This window comes from Bombyx mori, chromosome 28 (genome assembly GCF_030269925.1).
Source record: "Bombyx mori chromosome 28, ASM3026992v2".
Lineage (NCBI taxonomy): Eukaryota > Metazoa > Arthropoda > Insecta > Lepidoptera > Bombycidae > Bombyx > Bombyx mori.
Window position 1 is genome coordinate 5,174,955 of NC_085134.1, and position 20,286 is coordinate 5,195,240.

General features: G+C 37.1%; 1 protein-coding gene across 2 annotated transcripts in view; it reads left to right on the plus strand.

The window, feature by feature from the left end:
- The first annotated feature begins 9,816 nt into the window (after positions 1 to 9,816).
- Positions 9,817 to 20,286, plus strand: part of LOC101738650 (multiple C2 and transmembrane domain-containing protein) — a 133,072-nt gene continuing 122,602 nt past the window's right edge. For both annotated transcript variants that reach the window (XM_062676790.1, XM_062676791.1), the window contains exon 1: positions 9,817 to 9,919. The gene's annotated coding sequence lies outside the window, so the exon portion shown is untranslated. The remainder of the gene's footprint in view (positions 9,920 to 20,286) is intronic.

The following is a 20,286-nucleotide window of genomic DNA, read 5'->3' on the forward strand; positions in this document are numbered from 1 at the left end:
TAGAGCCCTTCGTCGCAAGCGACGTGTTCGACGAGAACGGTGACCGGTGCTTGAGGTACTTAAAAGCACCGTTAGTGGATCGGGAGGATCCGAGATGACGCGACGATGCTAACATGAACCCTAGCAAGAGCCGTGCTTCGCAGAATCTTCCACCGGATCGGAAACGCGACCCACTGAGAAGATCCAGCAAGAAACTTAGTGGGCTGTGTCTGAGGGTTAATTTACTCGTCGAGCCTTTCGTCGCAAGCGACGGGTTCGACGAGAACGATGACCGCTGCTTGAGGTACCTAAAAGCACCGTTAGTGGATCGGGAGGATCCGAAATGACGTGTTTTGGGCGACGTCGACTGCTTTCCATTCTGTCCGCTGGATCGGGAATGCGGTTTTTACTTCACGCAGCATCTGATAAAAATGATTTATTACGAATAAATTAATTTATTGGATGGAGAGTCAGTCACACTGCTTTTCTGAGAAAATTTCATTTTATTCGTGTAAAAAATAAGAACATAAGCTAATTCGATAAATGGGGCTTTGTAATTACAAAATTAAAACATCAGAGATACTTTTTTATAAACCGTGAAAGATGGTCAAGTTGACTTTTAAATAGTTCAAATTTTATTCTTTAACTTTTTTATTTTTTATTGCCCGTGCAGGCAGACGAGCGTACGGCACGACCTGATGGTGAGTGGTTACCGTCGCCCATGGACTTCAGCAATGCCAGGGGCAGAGCCAAGCCGGTGCCTACCGTTAAGTACTTTTGTCTAATTAGCTAAGATTTGGATTTGGATTTGGACTCTTTGGATTTAAAGGAAGGAAAAATATAAGACAGCTAACATGTCAATGGATTGTGTCGGCTTCTGTGTACCACACGATGCGCATATCCAATTTTTTCCCTCCAAACGGTTCGTAGCTGTTCGCTACGTCAGTACGTAGTGAAGCCTCGTAGCAGCCGGGTCTACGGCTGGCGCTACGAAATTCTTTTGTCATTAAAACATTGAAATTCTCTATGAAAAATCCAGGTTTTGTATTATAAATCTATTAGATAAATCTAATGAGAATACAAACGTTAATTTTAAAGGATAATTAAAAGTGCTCGGGCAGTGTTAATTGATTTGTAGTTTTAATCGTTTGCGGGAGGTGAAAGATTTATTTTTCGTCAAATATCGTGAGAAAATATTATATGTGCGATGAATTTTTCAAATGTTTCACGTAAATTTATGATATGAACCGTAAGTATATATATATTTTTTGGTTTATTTCAGGAAGAGAATGTAAATAGGTCGAATGTAATCGAAGGCTCACTGGGCTTACATATCTGGGTTAAACGGAATTATTTGCATTTGCATTTTGACTTTGCAAACGTTTTCATCCTGTACCTACACGGAAAAAATCCAACATTTGTACATAATTTGTATTCAGCCATGATTGTTTCGTCATGTAACAATTGCAGTTGAGACACCTGTGTGACCTCATGCTTCAAAGTGGCCGACAACGCTGATCCCAGGTAGTCTATCATATCATCTGACCATATGCCGAAAAGCTGGTTGCATAGTCGAATAATTGTTATTGCATAGTCGCATAATTGTCACCAACGTTATTAAATGATCGCAAATGAAAACATTATCTCTTTCTGATGCTGAACTCATAGCCATCAGCACCCTGACGGTTTCTGCGGATCAATCACTCACCCCGGTTTGAAAGGTGAGACAATAGAAGGCAGCATTGATGTTACCGTGTATATGGGTCCTAACTCTTACTGATGTTAGGTCGTCGTGTGAGTCCACATATTTAGGTACTACCAGCCTGTGTTCGGAACGCCCGTAAAAAATTGCAAAGCCACAACTGACATATGTATTTTTATAAGTTTCTCTTTGTTTTATCTATGGTTGTCAATAAACTGACAGCGACGAGATGTGCATCCTAATTTTTTTTTAATTGTAAAATCTTCCTCAAAACCCAAAATATAAGCAAGAAACCGTCCCCTACAGCTTGCTTATTTCTACCGTGAAGCCGTATTATGTTCCAGCTTGGAATGGGGCAGCCGTTGTACTATAAAACTGAGACTTAAAACTCATGAAAAAGTCTATTGGCTCCGATAGCCGCTTAATATTACTGTTACTGGTGGTCTATTACTGGTGGTAGGACGTCTTGTGAGTCCGCATGAGTAGGAACCACCACCCTACATATTTCTGCCGTGAAGAAGTAATGCGTTTCGGTTTGAAGGGTAGGACAGCAGGTATTGTTACAAATGAGACCTTAGAAATCATGTCTCAAGATGGGTGGTAGCATTTACGTTGTAGATGTCTATTGCAGGTGAGCCGTGAGCTCGTCCAGCCATCTAAGCAATAAAAAAAATACTAGGTGTGTTCCTCCATATATTAAAGCAAAAAAAAACCACTGTTAACCAACTTCAATACTGGTCCTAAGAGGGTAGGTAGGTTATTATTTAAAGGTCACTGTAGAATGTCGTAAAACACACTCTCCAACTAGCTACGTCAAAAGTAGCTTGGTAAATCTCTGCAGTCGCGTAAGGGGGATTAAGTGATCCCTATACAGCGTCGCTGTTCCGAAGTTTTCACTTAGTGAAACATCTGATACTTAGAATAGCAATTTTTTTTTTTTGGCACTGGCCGGTACAAAACTCTTCTCTATTAGATTAAAATATGTTTGTTTTTATAACAGTATCTAAAGCAATTGAGATATTTATCTAAACTAGACGACGAAATGTTATGCAAAATATTAGCATACGCCTATAAATTTATATTCTGTAATATAACATACATAGTGCGTTCATAGCGTATTGTAATTGTAGTGGTCTAAATTTGACTATAATTTACAATCACAGATTTCGCCAAGGCTAGAAAAGTAATATTAAAGACAAACAATATTAATCTGTTCTCAATTTGACCACAGATTAATAATAAACAAAAGAGTTTAAATGCGTGTGTGTGTCTCAAATACATGGTAGTGTGTGTAATGTTTCCTTTATTAATTTAATGTATTATTTATGCATAATTTGAAGAAAAGATAAAAATTCTGCACTACTTCTCTATATTCTCTATAAGTGTGGGAAATTTCGTACTCCTCCGTCTGCGCAATTTTCTTAAAAAGGGATCCAAAGTTTTTGCTTCACATATTAATTTATAACTAGAGGTCCCGCAGTAGTCGAAATTTGACTATAAATAATTGGAATTGTAAGTTTGTACACTATTATGATTGTATTTTATACTTCTATAATCATAAATTTCGCCAAGGCTACACTATAAAAAATATTAATAAAGACAAACAATATTTAATCTATTCTCAATTTGACCACAGACGTTAAGAACAAAAGTTTGACAATAAATAGTATGCATGCGTGTGTGCGTCAAATACGTGGTATGTAGTGTGTATAATGTTTTCTTTATTGATTTAATTTATCTTTTATGCACTATTTAAAAAAAATAGTAGCATTGTGCACTTCTTCTCTATATTCTCTGTAAGTGTGGGAAATTTCGTACTCCTCCGTCCGCGCAATTTTCGTAAAAAGGGCTACAAAGTTTTTGCTTCACGTATTAATATATAAATTATGTATTCTGTGAAGACTCATTCTAATTATTCTAGCGGATAATAAAGAAAGAAAGCTACGCATAGCAATGTAGGTAATTGCGTGCTGACTGGCTTGTTAAAATAGCTTCGTTTTACGACTACGGATCTTACGTGTAAAAACGTAAGGTGTAATTTGGTGTGCGCGTCTATGTTGTTTAACGAAGAAAAAGTAATGTAAGCGAATTATTCTCTGTTTATGCTAGGCTTTGTAAGTCTACAGTTGGATTAACGTGACTAAATGTTTTGAATGACTATTGAGAAACATCATTTTGGAGAAGATTTACTGCTATGACGCACAACACTTACTTTAATAACGAATCTGATATATATGAATTCGTCACAAAAAAAAAAATTTTAAATTGCCTTTGTAGGCAGACAAGCATATGGCTCACCTGATTGTGAGTGGCTTCCGTCACCCATGGACGTCAGCAATGCAAGGGGCAGAGGCAAGCCGCTGCCTATCATTAAGTACTCTCCGCAAACCTCGTTTGAAGAAGGACATGTCATTGCGCTCGGAATTTCCAAATTCGCGAGCATTCGCATCGTGACGCGACTTACAAAGTTGGACCAGTCCTAAGTGTCAGTGTTAGTATAAAAAAGAGTGCGTCTCAGAACGCCCGACAGAAGAGTAATCTTAAAGTAATCTAAGTTGAACTATTTAATATTGAAATTGCTTAAATTGAGAAAAGCCTTAGATTATTACTTAAATTTTATGTAAGTATATTCATATGATAATGTAAGGAAAATTGTAACACAACATATCTATCTAGATATACAAAAATTAATTGCCGTTCGTTAGTCTCGCTAAAACTCGAGAACGGCTGGACCGATTTGGCTAATTTTGGTTTTGAATTATTTGTGGAAGTCCAGAGAGAGTTTAAAAGGTAGATAAATATGAAAATGCTCGGAATTAAATAAAAATAACAATTTTGTTTTTCCTTTGACGTATCCCCCGTCGGACGGATGCCTTTTGTTTGTTTTAAGTCTATTTTATACAATAGTTTAGGTCTTTTATTTATCGATTGAGGCACTACGAAGTCTTTCGGGTCAGCTAGTCATGAAATAAAAATTGAAACCGCAAAAATAATGATAATAATATGGATGTAGTCGGGATGAACTTATGACTAGATGACTTGTAGGCAGCGGCTTGGCTCTGCCCCTTGCATTGCTGAGGCCAATGGGCAACGGTAACTACTTACCATCAGGTGGGTTGTATGCTCGTCTGCCTACAAGGGCAATAAGTAAAAAAAGCCTCGATCACTAATAATGGGAAAGATTCAGGAAGATGATGATACCTCGGAAAAGATTGAATGGTACTTAGAATATTAAAATATCTTGCGGTTAGTCGATCGTTTGATAATTGACCAATTTTTTTTCTTATTCACTTAAGCAGTAATACGAAATTTATTTTGGGATTTCATTGGCTTTCAACACAGGACAAGTTGCGTGGTGCTTAGTGACTTTTGTACCACAATGTCTGGTTTGAACTGGTCGATCGGAAACAGTATTTTTAGCTAAAATATTCATGTTTTTTGTTTCGTGCGTGTTTCTGGTTTCGTCAAGTTAATGAACTTTTAATATAGTTTAAAGTAGTCGTAAATGTAGCCTTATCATGTTGAAGGGCTATGTGAAGCAAGGACGCACGTAATTGTAGTTAAACTCTGGTCAGAGAGCCTTGAAATTGAAGGTTGTTTTATTTAAAATGCTATTTACATTTGTAGTTGAGAGAGAGAGAGAGAGAGAGAGAGAAAGCGAAAAAGAAAGAAAAAGAGAATAAAGAATATAGATTATGGAACACCAAAAGACAACTAACATTAAAAAACAGTGAACAGGAGAAAGATAGTTGTACAATAAGCTAAAAACGTTGTTGCTAAAAGCGTTTTCTTCCAGTCTACAATTTTATCAACAATTCTGAAAAAAATACAGCAGGTACACACGTTGCTTTGTACTATTATGAACATGTGTGGTCTATCAAGACATACCAAACCATTATTGAAGCCAAAGATTATTGAAGAAAATATGTACATACCTATAAATATTAGACCAGATCTCAAAAAGCATTCACCACGAAAACCATTTAAATAGTTTTATCTCACTTAAATTTTTGGTTATTTGTTTAATTAATTGTTCGGAAGACAATTTATGAGTAGATTTCGGCTTTGTATATATGATTTTCTATGCAGTATGTTTTACGTTCAATAATGTAAAGGGAATTCGCGTGGATTGTCAGTATTGCTTAATTAAAACGTGGGTCATCGGTCAACAGTTCGGCGTGAACTCGACCAAACGAAATTACGACAACAAAGCGACCTTGTTCGTGGAAACAGCGCGATGGATTGTCACAAAATATAGAAGTTTGATTGGTTGAGTTGTTCGATTTTGTGTTTCATTAAAATCTATATAATATACTTTGTCTACGCGAGACACTGTGGCTTTATTGCTTCTATAATAAAACTATAATTATATATATATATATATTTTTTTTTATTGCTTTCGATAGTCAGACGAGCTTACGGCTCATCTGATGGGAAATGATAACCGTCGGCCATAGACATCCAAACTACATTAGTGACTCAGATGCGCTGCCTATCCTGGCCTGGATGGGCAGCCTTATGTATGTTACACCGGCTATCCTGTCCTTCAGACCGGAACACAGTATATCTGTTTTGCTTTTGAATTCTCGGTACTTGCTTTAATTACAATTTACAAAGCTTTGGTTCTGATTGCACGTCGATGAATGTAATGAATGTGACCTTTCTCGAAACGGAAGGATCTTGTGCCAATAATGATTATTGTGAGGTATCTTAGGAATGCTGTTGAATGCTGTCAGCGCGCGGTGCCGGTAGTAGTAAATGTTCTGGTATGACGTTTTCGCTAGCTTGCTGTGCTAAACGAGTCAGGCGCCGCGACATACTTAATTATTAATAATTATCAATATTATAATTTTTATATAAAATTAATATAAAAATGAATCTGCGTAATGTAATATCTGATAATATCTGATAATTCTTTGTTTATTGTGTTTGTTATTGTCAGGAGAAGGTTCTTAAGAAAATAAAAGAAGAAAATGTAATCAAAACTTAATCACCATATTAAATTTTGTAATGTAACCTTATGGCGTTTGATATAACATTGACAGAATGCGTGCTGCAAATATCAGATTTGCTTAAAAGACGATCTATTGTCAATACTAAAGTTTAGTCCCCGAAGCAAAGCGAAAGCAGGTCACTAGTTTGTATCATAACTGTGTTGACGAGTGTTTATACCTGGCATTATCTATACTAATATTATAAAGAGGAAAGATTTGTTTGTTTGTTTGTTTGTTTGTTTCGAATAGGCTCCGAAACTACTGGACTGATTTGAAAAATTCTTTTTCCATTAGAAGCCGACATTGTCCCTGATGAACATAGGCTACTTTTTTAATTTTTTTTTTTGTTTCATATGTGTTTTAATGTTTCCGAAGCGAAGCGAGGGCGGGTCGCTAGTTTTTATTAATTTAATTTATTTATTTACTACGCACACAATACACATTACAAGCTAAAGGACACAATAAATAACAAGTAAAGGAATCTAGCTTGTAACATAAGCCATGTGCGCACGACTAAACAAGACAAATGTGCTGAGTTTGTACACGATATTCCTTACAACTATAGAACAAAACAACACGATAACGAAAACTAATCTAATTTATAATGTGCGGAAATCATTTCGCTCAGTTTTTTTTTATTGGCCTTGTAGGCAGACGAGCGCACGGTCCACCTGATGGTGAGTGGTTATCGTCGCCCATGGACTTCAGCAATGCCAGGGGCAGAGCCAAGCCGCTGCCTACCGCTTAATACTCTCCACAAGCCTCGTTTGAAGAAGGACATGTCATAGCGCTCGTGAAACACCGTGGAGGGGAGCTCATTCCCTAGCCGGATGGTACGTGGCAAAAAAGATCTCTGGAAACGCACTGTGGATGACCGCAGTGGCTCCAGGTAGTATGGATGAACTCTACTCCGGTGGCGGGCGGTGCGATGGTAAAAACGAGATGACGGTATCATCTCGAACAATTCCTCAGAGCAGTATATTCAAATTCAAATTCAAATTCAAAATCATTTATTTCAACTTGGATGTCATCAAAAACACACTTGTTGAATGTCAAAATGTAAAAGAAAATGTTAACTCTACCACCGGTTCCAAAAAAAGCCACAGTCCTGAGAAGAACCGGCGAAACAAACTCAGCGGGCTTTTTTTTTTTGTGTTTTCTCAACTATTTTCTTTTTTTTTTAAACAAGAAAACATATTTACAGTATACGAAAAAACAAGTCAAAAAAATACAATTCAAATAAATAATAATAATAATGAAAAATGAAAAGGCCAGGAGCGAACGCCTCATTCCCACGTAGTGCCATCTAGTAAAAAATCCTTAACTTTATAATATGCCTTGTTGCACAAACGTTCCTTGACAGTTTTCTTAAATCTATGAACAGGTAGTAGTTGAACGTTTTGTGGGATCTTGTTGAAAAGTTGTACACCCAGCCCCCTGAAAGAGTTGCTTATTTTCTTAATTCGAGCCGCCGGCAACGCAAGCCTATGTTTGTTCCTAGTGTTCACATTATGCAAATCGCAGACTCTGGGGGATTCCACAATGTTTTTACGCACGTACAATAAATTTTCAAAAATGTATTGGGACGCTACAGTTAGAATTTTGATTTCCTTAAACTTGTCCCTCAAGGATTCCCTCGGGTGCATATTATAAATAGCACGAATATAAACGTTAAACAATTACACATCTTAATCTATTATTATACTTTGATGTTTGTGATTTCTATGGGCTCCGGTAATCACTTAATCCAGTAGGCCATGATCTCAATGATACTACTAGCCCAATAAAACTGGTGTTCCTCTTCAAAGCGGAATAACAGAGATGTTGCTACTCAACGAAGCGTGCTGGAGTTACTCAACCGCTTGAGCTCACAAAACCAGGTGGTATGGTATCTTTTGAGCCTGCACGGCTAGGTCTATTTCTGTCGCGAAACAAGCAATAATTCCGGTTTGAAGGATACGGCATCCGTCGTACCTACTATGGAACTGAGATTAATGTCTCAAATTGTGTTACATAATTTACGTTGTTAAGTGTCTATGGGCTTCGCTAAGTATTTAGAACCAGATCCGCCGTGGGATTGTTCATCGATCTAAGAAGCAAATGTATGTTAGAAGCGCGATATAACATTGTTACGCGCTGGGGTTCCGGATAAATAAATGTTCCACCAAAATACAACTTAAAACTGTATTTATCACTTAGGGCACTCACAGAACACTTTAAAATTCACTTCTTCCGCTTCGCTTCAGGTGATCCGTTCGCTGTTTCGCTTCGAGTAGCTCCGATTACTGACTGACCGCATTTCATCTCTGCAACGCTTTTATAGTCGATACGACATCCCAAAAAATTATCGAGAATATTCCACAAAAGTCCAGTATTGTGTGTTTCTGCTATCTGACAATAGATGGCGTTGTACTTCTCGAGCGTTCTAGATGCTACTAGATCCTTCGATATTCATTCGGATATTCGGCGATAGATGGCGTTACTCTTACAGGCGTAATAATACTTAGATAATTCTACCAACAATGAATCACCTACTCGCCTTTTACGACAGCCATGGGAACAGAAGGCGTGGTGAATTACGGGCTATTAAATGAGTTGTAATTAGCACGTACGCTCACGTTCTAGTTATCGTCTGCACTGGCATGAAATTGTATTTCAAGATACTTTAGTATTCATGTTTATGATAGGTTGTTTGAGGTACGATTACTCAGGCCGATGATTAGGTGCGTTCCGTTAAGAGCCCCCGTGCCTATTACGTATCACTACATAGTATAAAACAAAGTCGCTTTCTCTGTCCCTATATCCCTATGTATGCATAAATCTTTAAAACTACGCAACGGATTTTGATGCGGTTTTTTTTAATACATAGAGTAATTGAAGAGGAAGGTTTATATGTATAATAACATCCATTAAATAGTGGAGAAATCAATAATAAATTATAGTTTCCGAAGCGAAGCGAGGGCGGGTCGCTAGTACAATAAAAAATATAATACAATTAAAACAACTTTTATGGTCTAATCGCTCATCTACAATGTTTATGCTTCCTACCATCGATATATTACCACTAGATCCCGCGTAAAGGCGTCAAAAGTAACCAAACAAAACTGTGCTTAGATTCATATTAAGCACTGTTTTGCCGTCAGTGTCACGCCGACCGTCGAGTGAAACGATCCTAAAATGCGCTGTAAAAAGATGTAAAAAACACGTTTATAAAGAGAAAACAACATGAAATTTAGTATTTTTGGTAAGTTTTATAATTTTTATTAACAGATAGTGATAAATATTTGAAATAAATCAGTTATTCTTACCAAATTAGTACTTCAAGAAATTAAATCGTATTATTTTGCTTCGCAGTTATTTCTTTCGCACACATAATAACGGTTACATGCAAGACAAGGATGAAATAGGGCTATTTCAGAACAAGTGTAGTGGAGTCACATAATTTTTTATTTTTTTATTATTTTTTATTGCTTAGATGGGTGGACGAGCTCACAGCCCACCTGGAGCTAAGTGGTTATACTGGAGCCCATAGACATCTACAGCGTATTTACGTTGCCATTTGCGCATTTGCGCCACCCACCTTGAGATATAACTTCTAAGGTCTCAAGTATAGTTACAACGGCTGCCCCACCCTTCAAACCGAAATGCATTACTGCTTCACGGCAGAAATAGGTGGGGTGGTGGTACCTACTCGTGCGGACCCACAAGAGGTCCTACAACCAGTAATTACGCAAATTATTTTGCGGGTTTGATTTTTATTACACGATGTTATTCGTTCACCGTGGAAGTCAATTGTGAATATTTGTTAAGTACGTATTTCATTAGAAAAATTGGTACCCGCCTGGGATTCGAACACCCCGTGTATCGCTAGATCAGATACGAATGCAACAGACGTCTGTACAATGGACGGCGAAGTGAAATCTGTAAACTGGAATTTGTTTTTACATTTTTACAGATTTAATAACAGAGTAATAAAAGAAAAAAGAAGCAACAATTATTTCAAACCTAATTGCTCCAGTGTGGTTTGTGCAGACCATTTTACCGAATCTGACATGAATTTAATAAATAAAACAATTTGATGGGGATTATGTTTTTGTGATTTAAAAAGCTCTTATCTATTTTCCCCACCGATGTGCAAGGTACAATATAGCTAACTCAGGTATAATTATCTATAGTTATACAATATTTGTTGTTAATCATATGGAATTAAATTGAAAAAATTGAAAAAATTTAATGAATATGAATTAAAAAAACATAATAAAAAATAAATTACTCAAAATATTCTTACAAAAAAAGTATAAAGTGCGACTCCGTAATACTCTGTTCGGAGCAGTAAAGTCTTAATATCGTAAGTTTAAAAGGGCGTAAGTAAAATGCTATGCGTGTAAATTTTTGCTTTATTTTTAAGGGGATAAGGTTAAATTTGGAATAAAAATTATTGTAAAAAACTATCTTTTTCTGTCATTCATGGCGTAAAATCGTAAGTGAATGTTAAAATAATCTAAACTGCACTTTATTGCTTGGGGAAAAGGCATAGTTTAGGTTACAATTATTATATTATACATCGTTTTTCTCCACTTGATGGTGTAGTCAGATCAGTTAGTCGATGCCATTTTTGTGTTTGGTTTTTGTATGTGATGCGTTATCTAGTGGTAATATATCGATGCTTCCTACCGTCATTTTTTTGTATATTTTTACTAGCTTTACTATTATTTTTTGATATTATTGACATATGTTGCACACGCCTTAAATAAAAAAAAACAAAGTTTAATTTTTTTTTAACTATGTCGAGTGCTGGTTTTTTTTATACAAGTTTTAAAGAGTTGACAGTTGGTGCCAATGTTCGGAGCGTCTTTGTTTGCGAAGTTTGCAGACCTCATTTTTTATGAATAGTGGAAATAAGTTAAGTTTAACAAAACCGAAATACTTAAAACGTCTGTGCGTGTTCAAACATGTAAAAAAAATTGTGATTAGTTATTTGGTTATAAATAGGTTAAATTTCGGAATGCTCATTGTCAAAAGTTCATTGAACCTCAGTTGTTCAACAGTAAAATGGATTTCCATTACTTTGTTTAACTTAAACTTTGCTCCAATTGTAAAACTCAATAACACCAAACAACAGTTTTTATTGGACATTTTAAGGAGACCGGTATAACAATTACGTGTTACACGACTATATATTTACAAATAGAGCGTAGCACCGCTGCCGCGTGCCTAGTACGTAATAAATATCAATTGCAACCGCGCAGTTCGGAACGGCAACTTAATCGGTGATCGTGTGTTGGCAAAGTTTTTATAACTCCCCTATATTATACAAGTTCTACAATATAAACGTGAGCTTTTATGAGTTTCATTTCAACTATCTGTTACCACGAACGGAATAACTTATCATTGGTATAATAAACTATAGAATGAGTTATTTAGTTTCGTTTAGTTTACAGTTTATGCTATGTACTTTTTTTTGTTTTGTCATTTAATTAAATACTTTGATGATGTTATTTTTGCAGCTACGTATAAATTAAAATATATTTTTTGGTTTATTATTATAATCCATTAATTGGTTTGAAGATGTAACTTTTGGGGGTACTTAACCTAAAAATTTATTCTATTTTGTTCAAAATTGTCGTCTAATTCAAACGAAGAGAAGGAGGAGTAATCACAATTACTGTTATCGCAAACTTTGATAATTGCTTTTGGACCCAAATAGCAAATTAGGATACATTAGCTGGAAGTAGTTATTTCACATCGACCTTTTGAAAGAAATAATCGGCTAATTTCGGCTTCATACAGTGCTATCTCTGTCCTTTACATACATTAGATAATGCATAAAAATCCTAAATTAACTAGTCTAAGTTGAAAATTCGTTTGTCTAAATTAAAATATATACAGGTTTTGAGAAGCCATATTTACTAATTGGTAGCGGAAGGTTTCTTGATTATGTTTTGGGTTTGTGAGGAGGAAGATTTTATAATTAAAAAAATAGGATGCACATCTCGTAACTTACAGTTTATTGACCATAGATAAAACAAAATTAAAAATTATAAAAATATATAATATGACAATTGTTGCTTTACAATTAAAGTTTTTACTGGCGTTCCGGACATTTTACTATTATTATTTTTATTATTTTTTTGCTTAGATGGGTGGACGAGCTCACAGCCCACCTGGTGTTAAGTGGTTACTGGAGCCCATAGACATCTACAACGTAAATGCGCCACCCACCTTGAGATATAAGTTCTAAGGTCTCAGTATACTTACAACGGCTACCCCACCCTTTAAACTGAAACGCATTGCTGCTTCACGGCAGAAATAAGCGGGCTGGTGGTACCTACCCGTGCGGATACACAAGAGGTCCTACAATCAGTATTATAAATACGAAAGTAGCTCTGTCTGCTACTGAACCTATTTTGACGAGATTCGGTATGAAAATATTTTGATACATAGGATGTAGGGTACATTTCTACGTCCCACAGCTGAGTTAGGGTCTCCCACGCGATAAATATTTTAGTCCACGGAGCGATGCGGAGGCTTAAAGTATACCTATATTCACCTGTTTGTTCAAACGAAGACTTCATCAAAGGGCTTTAAGCTGCGTGAATAACGCAAGACCTGGTAAAGCTTGTGTAACGTAAGCTTTCGCTTTCTCGCTTGAATGGCTCGACATAATATGCTTTTTCTTTTACAAAACCCTCAAGCTGTTAGAATTTTTTTTACTGATTTTAGGCTATGAATCGTTTTTAACCATAAAAAACCGTTTTTAAGCTCGTTTGAGGAATGCTCGTAATCGTGTCGCCATATTGTTTTTTTTTTATTGCTAGATAGTTGGACGAGCTCACAGCCCATCTGTTAAGTGGTTATTGGAGCCCATCGACCAAATGCGCCACCCACCTTGAGATATAAGTTCTAAGATCTCAAGTATAGTTACAACGGCTGCCCCACCCTTCAAACCGAAACGCATTACTGCTTCACGGCAGAAATATTGTTGTGACAGTTACGTTGATTCGATGTGACAATGAAAAGTCATGGTACCAGCCTTATGGATTGTTTAGAAGTGGGCGTTCACTAATCAAACTCGGGGCGCTGTTGATCAAATTAATAAAATCATTATTTTGATTTTGATTTCCACAATTATGAACATTTTATTTATTTGTGTTTAATTAAATATAAATGCAAAATTATAAGACTCATACTATTTTACCCAATCCTTCAGCCCTGAATTCATGATCGTTTCTCGGCCCAAATTTTTTTTATTGCCCTTATTGGCAGACGAGCATACGTCCCACCTGATGGTAAGCGGTTACCGTCGCCCGTGGACTTCAGCAATGCCAGGGGCAGAGCCAAGGCGCTGCCTACCGCATAAGCCGCTGCCTACCGCAAAGCAATGGTATCATCCCATCTATAAGGTTGCTTGTTCATGGGCAAGTTAAATTTTTTATTCGCAATATTCAAAAACTACTCAGCTAAATGTAATCTGAATTCTCTTTGTAATGTTAGAATATTACGCAATGCGGTAGCTTCGACTATCGAAAATCCTGTGTTATTTTATTTTTTTGTATGGAAATATCTTAAGCTGCTTTCGGACTACGCTATACTATACTATAGTGCCATATAGTATGACAGCCTATACTTAGCCAATAATATATAGTACAGTACAGTGTGAACGCGTCCATAACAATGTACTGTGCGCGATATTGTTGTGCTATGACCTATAAACTATATGCTAATATATTATAGCGTGGTCTGAAAGCAGCTTTAGAATAAATATTACAAATCTCATGTATGTATGTGTGTGATAATAAAATACTTAGGACTACTGGTGGCCCGGAGGCCTTTCCAGTTTCACCAGGACAGGTGGGCGAGCAAAGGCTCAGCCAGAAGGAGTGGGATTTGCTAACAGCTACTCGAGCGCCTCCGAAGGAGACCTAACAACTCAAGAGCAGCTGCTTCGCGAATGAATCTACTACCGGATCGGAATCGCGACCCGCTGAGAAGATCCGGCGAGAAACTCAGCGAGCTGATTCATGGGTTAGGTTGCACGGCGAACTCTTTGTAGAGTTCGACGAGTACGGTTACCAGGGTCCCTAAGCCTGCTCCTAGTGTTAGAGCTAAAGGCGTCTAATAATAAAATACTATGAAATCGAGAAAAGTACCATATGGACTTAGTATACGAAGAACAATGGAACGTATGCGTTAAACTTAGCGTTCTTATTGCTCAAGCAATTTAATGAAGAGATAAGGTAAAGGATAAGAGAAAAGGAAAACTATAATCCGTGAATATCGGAAGCTGTTATTTTTAGAAACAGATGGAGATTGTATATTTGCATATTTACTTATGTTATGCAATTAAATACGAGTAGTAATTCGATTAAAATTTGACAAAAACAACTGCAATTTAAGATTTTGAACGGAAATACTCCCGCCAAATGTAGACTTCCATTTTATGTTAGGGTGGAAATTGATAAAATTTTAAACTGATAACGATATCCAAATATTTTTTTATTTTTCCTTTATTATTTTTATTCCAAATATTATTATTTATTTATCGTTTGGAATCTCTGGGTCTACGGAGCGACTTCGGTTGTCTCTGTGTTTTGTACTGTATGTTCCATGGGGAATGCTCTGAGGAATTGTTTGAGATGATCTCATCATCTCGTTTTTACCATCGCACCACCCGCCATCGGGCTAGAGTTCATAAATACTACCTAGAACCACTGCGTTAATCCCCAGTGCGTTTCCAGATATCATTTTTGCCACGTACCGTCCGGCTTTGGAATCAGCTCTCCTCTACGGTGTTTCCCGAGCGCTATGACATGTCTTTCTTCAAACGAGGCTGGTGGAGAGTACTTTATGGTAGGCAGCAGGTTGGCTCTACCCCTGGCATTGCTGGCATTCACGGGTGACGGTAACCACTCACCATCAGGTCGTATGCCGGTCTGCTTACAAGGGCAATAAAAATTTTTTTTTTTTCAAATATTTTTGTCTTCTAATATTTTTTACTCATGCAATGCCTATTTCCTTGTGTAAGGTTCATGATTATTTATATTAATATGATTATATAAAGCCCTATAGATATTAAGAATTATTGTTAAATGTGAGGTTTGTATTGCAAGACATTTAAATATTATTGTTTATTAGTTGCTCAATTGACTGCTTTTAAAGTCACGTGACTAAGCTATCCCCTCTTAACTGGTCACGCTAGTTAAGAGGGGATAGCCGGCTGAGACATATTTAAAAGAGAATGCAGGCGGTCAGAACACAGTAGTTGAATAAGACGCATCAATGTAAAATTGGTAGATTAAATCAGAGTGAGAATAAAGTTAGTCTGTGTAATTTATATGTCTGACACCCAAAACTTGGATCTCGTGAAAATATTTGTATTCAATCGAAGCACTTATCTCTCGTGCGTCACCTCCCATATACCTATCTCTTGTATAAACTGTTGTATCGTAAACATGGCAACACAATGTAAGCTAACACCGGCGCGTAAATCATTACCTATATACTCTGGCAACACTTGAACCAACTTCACACGGCGCACGTTTATCTTACGTTTAGGGGGTGTGAAATCATTATCTATCAACGTTTATCACAAGGAACAATTGTTAGATGATAAATTAATGCTTACATTTATATACAAGATTTAAAGTCTTACATTAGGAATGTTTCTTGTGAAAATATCTCTTAAATGTAGCATCTTAAGGTATGAGAATATTTGTCGATTATCATTTGGACGAACTAGTAGCGGGTGGCAGACAGAGACCTCGAAATTACCACTGGTGGTAGGACCTCTTGTAAGTCCGCACGGGTAGGTACCACCACCCTGCATATTTCTGCCGTGAAGCAGTAATTCGTTTCGGTTTGAAGGGCGGGGCAGCCGTTGTAACTATACTGAGACCTTAGAACTTATCTCAAGGTGAGTGGCGCATTTACGTTGTAGATATCTATGGGCTCCAGTAACCACTTAACACCAGGTGGGCTATGAGCTCGTCCACCCATCTAAGGAATAAAAAAAAATCATTACTCGACAAAAAAAATATTGAATTAAACGTATTGTTAATAAATAGCAGTTTTAGGGGACTTATTTGATGTTCGTGAAATTTAAAAAAAACACACAATCCGCAACTTTATAATCGGCACTACTATTATAAATCAAATTCAAAATCAAAAAATTCAGTGTGTTTGTTTGTTAGTTCGTTAAGTACTGAGTGATAATCATATTATTATTATTTTATTTTTTATTTTTTATTGCTTAGTTGGATGGACGAGTGGTGTTAAGTGATATATAGTATAAGTGATATAAGTGTTAAGCCCATAGAGATCGTAATGCGCCACCCACCTCGAGATATAATTTCTAAGATCTCACTCAGTATAGTTACAACGGCTACCCCACCCTTCGAACCGAAACGCATTACTGCTTCACGGCGGAAATAGGCGGGGTGGTGGTACCTACCCGTGCGGACTCCCAAGAGGTCCTACCACCAGTGATTTTACTTTACAAAAAACGGATACAGAGTACCTTTATACAGAGTACCTTAAAATCATATATTTTCATCTACGTGAATGCAAGCGAAACAGCGTGTAAAACTCAGTAAGATACATTTTGGCAGCCCTGTGTACTTGACCTAATATTTCATCACGAATGTTTCTGGTTTATTTAAAAAATCTCGTCTGTCTGTCGCCGACTTGAGATAAGTGCAAGATATTTGGCACAGAATAAACAATTCTGGATAATGAAGATCATTGAACTTTTGATGGGTTTTTTGGTATTGATTGTAATGTCGTCTGAACTAAATAGCCCACTGAGTTTCTCGCCGGATCTTCTCAGTGGGTCGCGTTTCCGATCCGGTGATAGATTCTGCGAAGCACTGCTCTTGCTAGGGCCAGTGTTAGCAACACTCCGGTTTGAGCCCCGTGAGCTCACCTACATGTTAGGGCAAGCTGAAATATCATCTCAAGGCTATCAGCATAGGTAAGAAAAAAAATTAACTAAATATCTTCTACTTATAGCCAGGTGTTTGAAACAATTCCTGTCAAGCGTCGGTGAATACAGCAGTTCCATAACTACCCTGTTGACTTGAAATAGCGGACATTAGGATTGATAATGTAGCGCGCTTGATTTAGTCGGTGTCGAGTCGTCGTACAGTAAACAGGTTGCAAACAGCGTGTGTAGGCCTCCCACAAGATAGACTGACGACCTATTGAGGTTCATGCAAGGATGCAGGTAGCGCAGGAGCGGTTTTTGTGGCGAGGCTTAGGGGAGGCCTATGTCCAGCAGTAGACGTCTCTGGGCTGATAAGAAGAAACTGTCGTGTCTTTTATCATTATTACCCTACACAATACACACGCTTTTTGATGTCGTCGTGGCCTAAAGGATAAGACATCCGTTGCATTCGTATCTATATCTAGCGATGCAACGGTGTTCGAATCCCGCAGGCGGGTACCAAATTTTCTAATGAAATACGTACTTAACAATCCTTCACGATTGACTTCCACCGTGAAGGAATAACACCGTGTAGTAAAAATAAAAAACCCGCAAAATTTTAATTTGCGTAATTACTGATGGTAGGACCGCTTGAGTCCGCAAGGGTAGGTATCACCGCTGTGGGTTGTGAGCTCGTCCACCCAACTAAGCAATAAAAAAAAACACGCACTATATAAACACAGACTCAGTAGTGGTAGCCCCAAGTGCTTTGATGTTTTAGTTGGCTTCCAAAGCACAAAGCATCTATAGGACTGCTCCTGAATGTGTGAAATACATTGTCCAAGCTCCCAAATAAAAAAGTACCCTCATTTCATTTCTTATTCTCTTAACGTGAAATAATTTATTGTTTAAGGCCTAATAGGATCGGCGTATGGTGTATTCATAATGATGCCAGTATGTCAATCAGGATTCAATGTTGTAGCTGGTAGCTGCTTAAATTATCATTCATCTAGCATGCCTAGCATATAATATGTAGGACTTAATATTCATTATGCAATTAAACTTGTATATCACTCGGGTTACTGCCACAAAGATGTGAGCAAAAATTTGCATAAAAAAAACAACATTTATACTTGAATCTAACTTAGCGTTACATTCATCGTAGCTGAGTTAGATGAGATAGATTAAGTCACCGATGACCGGTTATGGACATTGACAATATCAGTGGCAACACAAACAGAGTGCTCTAAAAATATAATCTTCAACGCCGACCAGATAAACGCAAACATTATTTACATTGTGACGTCACTGTTTTAATCACTGTATCGTGGCATTAAGAAAGGCTTACAGATGATCCCGGATTAAACATATCAACGCTTGAATGACTTCAACCCTGGCATTTACACGGCTCCAATTGTGTTTCGGAACGTTTTAGTTGTGTCGTTTTATTGAATCTATACATATAGGAAACGCACATACACATATCGACTTTTATATGTGTATAGCCGGACTCGCCCGCCTTGCTGGGCATTTATAACTGACATTATTATTTATTGTCATTATTATTAGGGAGTCCAACACTCATATAAATATTAGCCTATCCATTAAGTACATGTATTTTCTACATGGATACCAAGTTTCAAGTCAATCGGATGCATGGTTCAGTAGTTATAACGGAACATCCGTAAAAACCACTGTAGATTTATATATTAGTATAGATGTGTGTTTCCTATAGACTTCGAAGCGGTATGACCGATTTTGAGAAATTTTAAGGAGCTTTTCAGATTGGCTTAGTCATCATGTGAAGTTTGATAGCGATCGAATCAGAGTCAAATCAAAGGTCGGCCATTGGGCAAGGTTTGCTAGTGCATAACAAAAATGAAACTAAAGTGTCCGCATACCAAATGCACACGTTTGCCAAGTTCAATTCAAAACAAAACAATCGAAAGAGCGTTAACAGTCAATTGGTACTTTTCAAATATCACAAAACCAACGGTAGAAGCTAAAAATGATGCTATAAATGAAATGCTGTATTATTTGTCAAGAGACTTGCCTTTATAGATAAAGCTCTGCTTTATAGATAAGTCTCTCAAGAGAGAGAGAAGGGGATTTTACACAGAAACACAATTAACTTTGCAAAATAATTAGCAGGCAGATTTAATTGTACAATAGGCGATGTTGTCGCTAAAATCTGTACTCAGCCCTTGCTTTTATTCAGAGGATTTTTTAAAAAGATAGAGCAGGTGCGTTGTGATGTAACAGCATTAGCAACATTCAGAGTGCTCTCTGTCATAATAGATTAATGTTATTATGTGTGAGCCATTTGATGGCGGTTGACGTCTACGATAAACTAAAGGTAAAGACTTCCGCACCTGTACCTAGCGATATCGAAGTTCTGAATCTATCTTTTATCTGTATATGGAATTTGTAAGCGTATCTTTATTACGGTTGAGGTATATGAAAGTATCTTTCTTTTTGAACCTTTTCTTGGGAAACACATTCTTGACGTAATTGCCATAAAATTAAGGGCCGTGATGTGGTCCTTCGTAGAAGGGATCAAAGGGAAAGGAAATCAGGCTTTTCTGAATTCAGAATCAGACTGATTTAGACTTAGGGCGGTTCACTATTTTTAGATTAGTTCCATATGCGACCTCACAGCTCGCCCAGTTTTATGTGAGCTTTTTTACAAT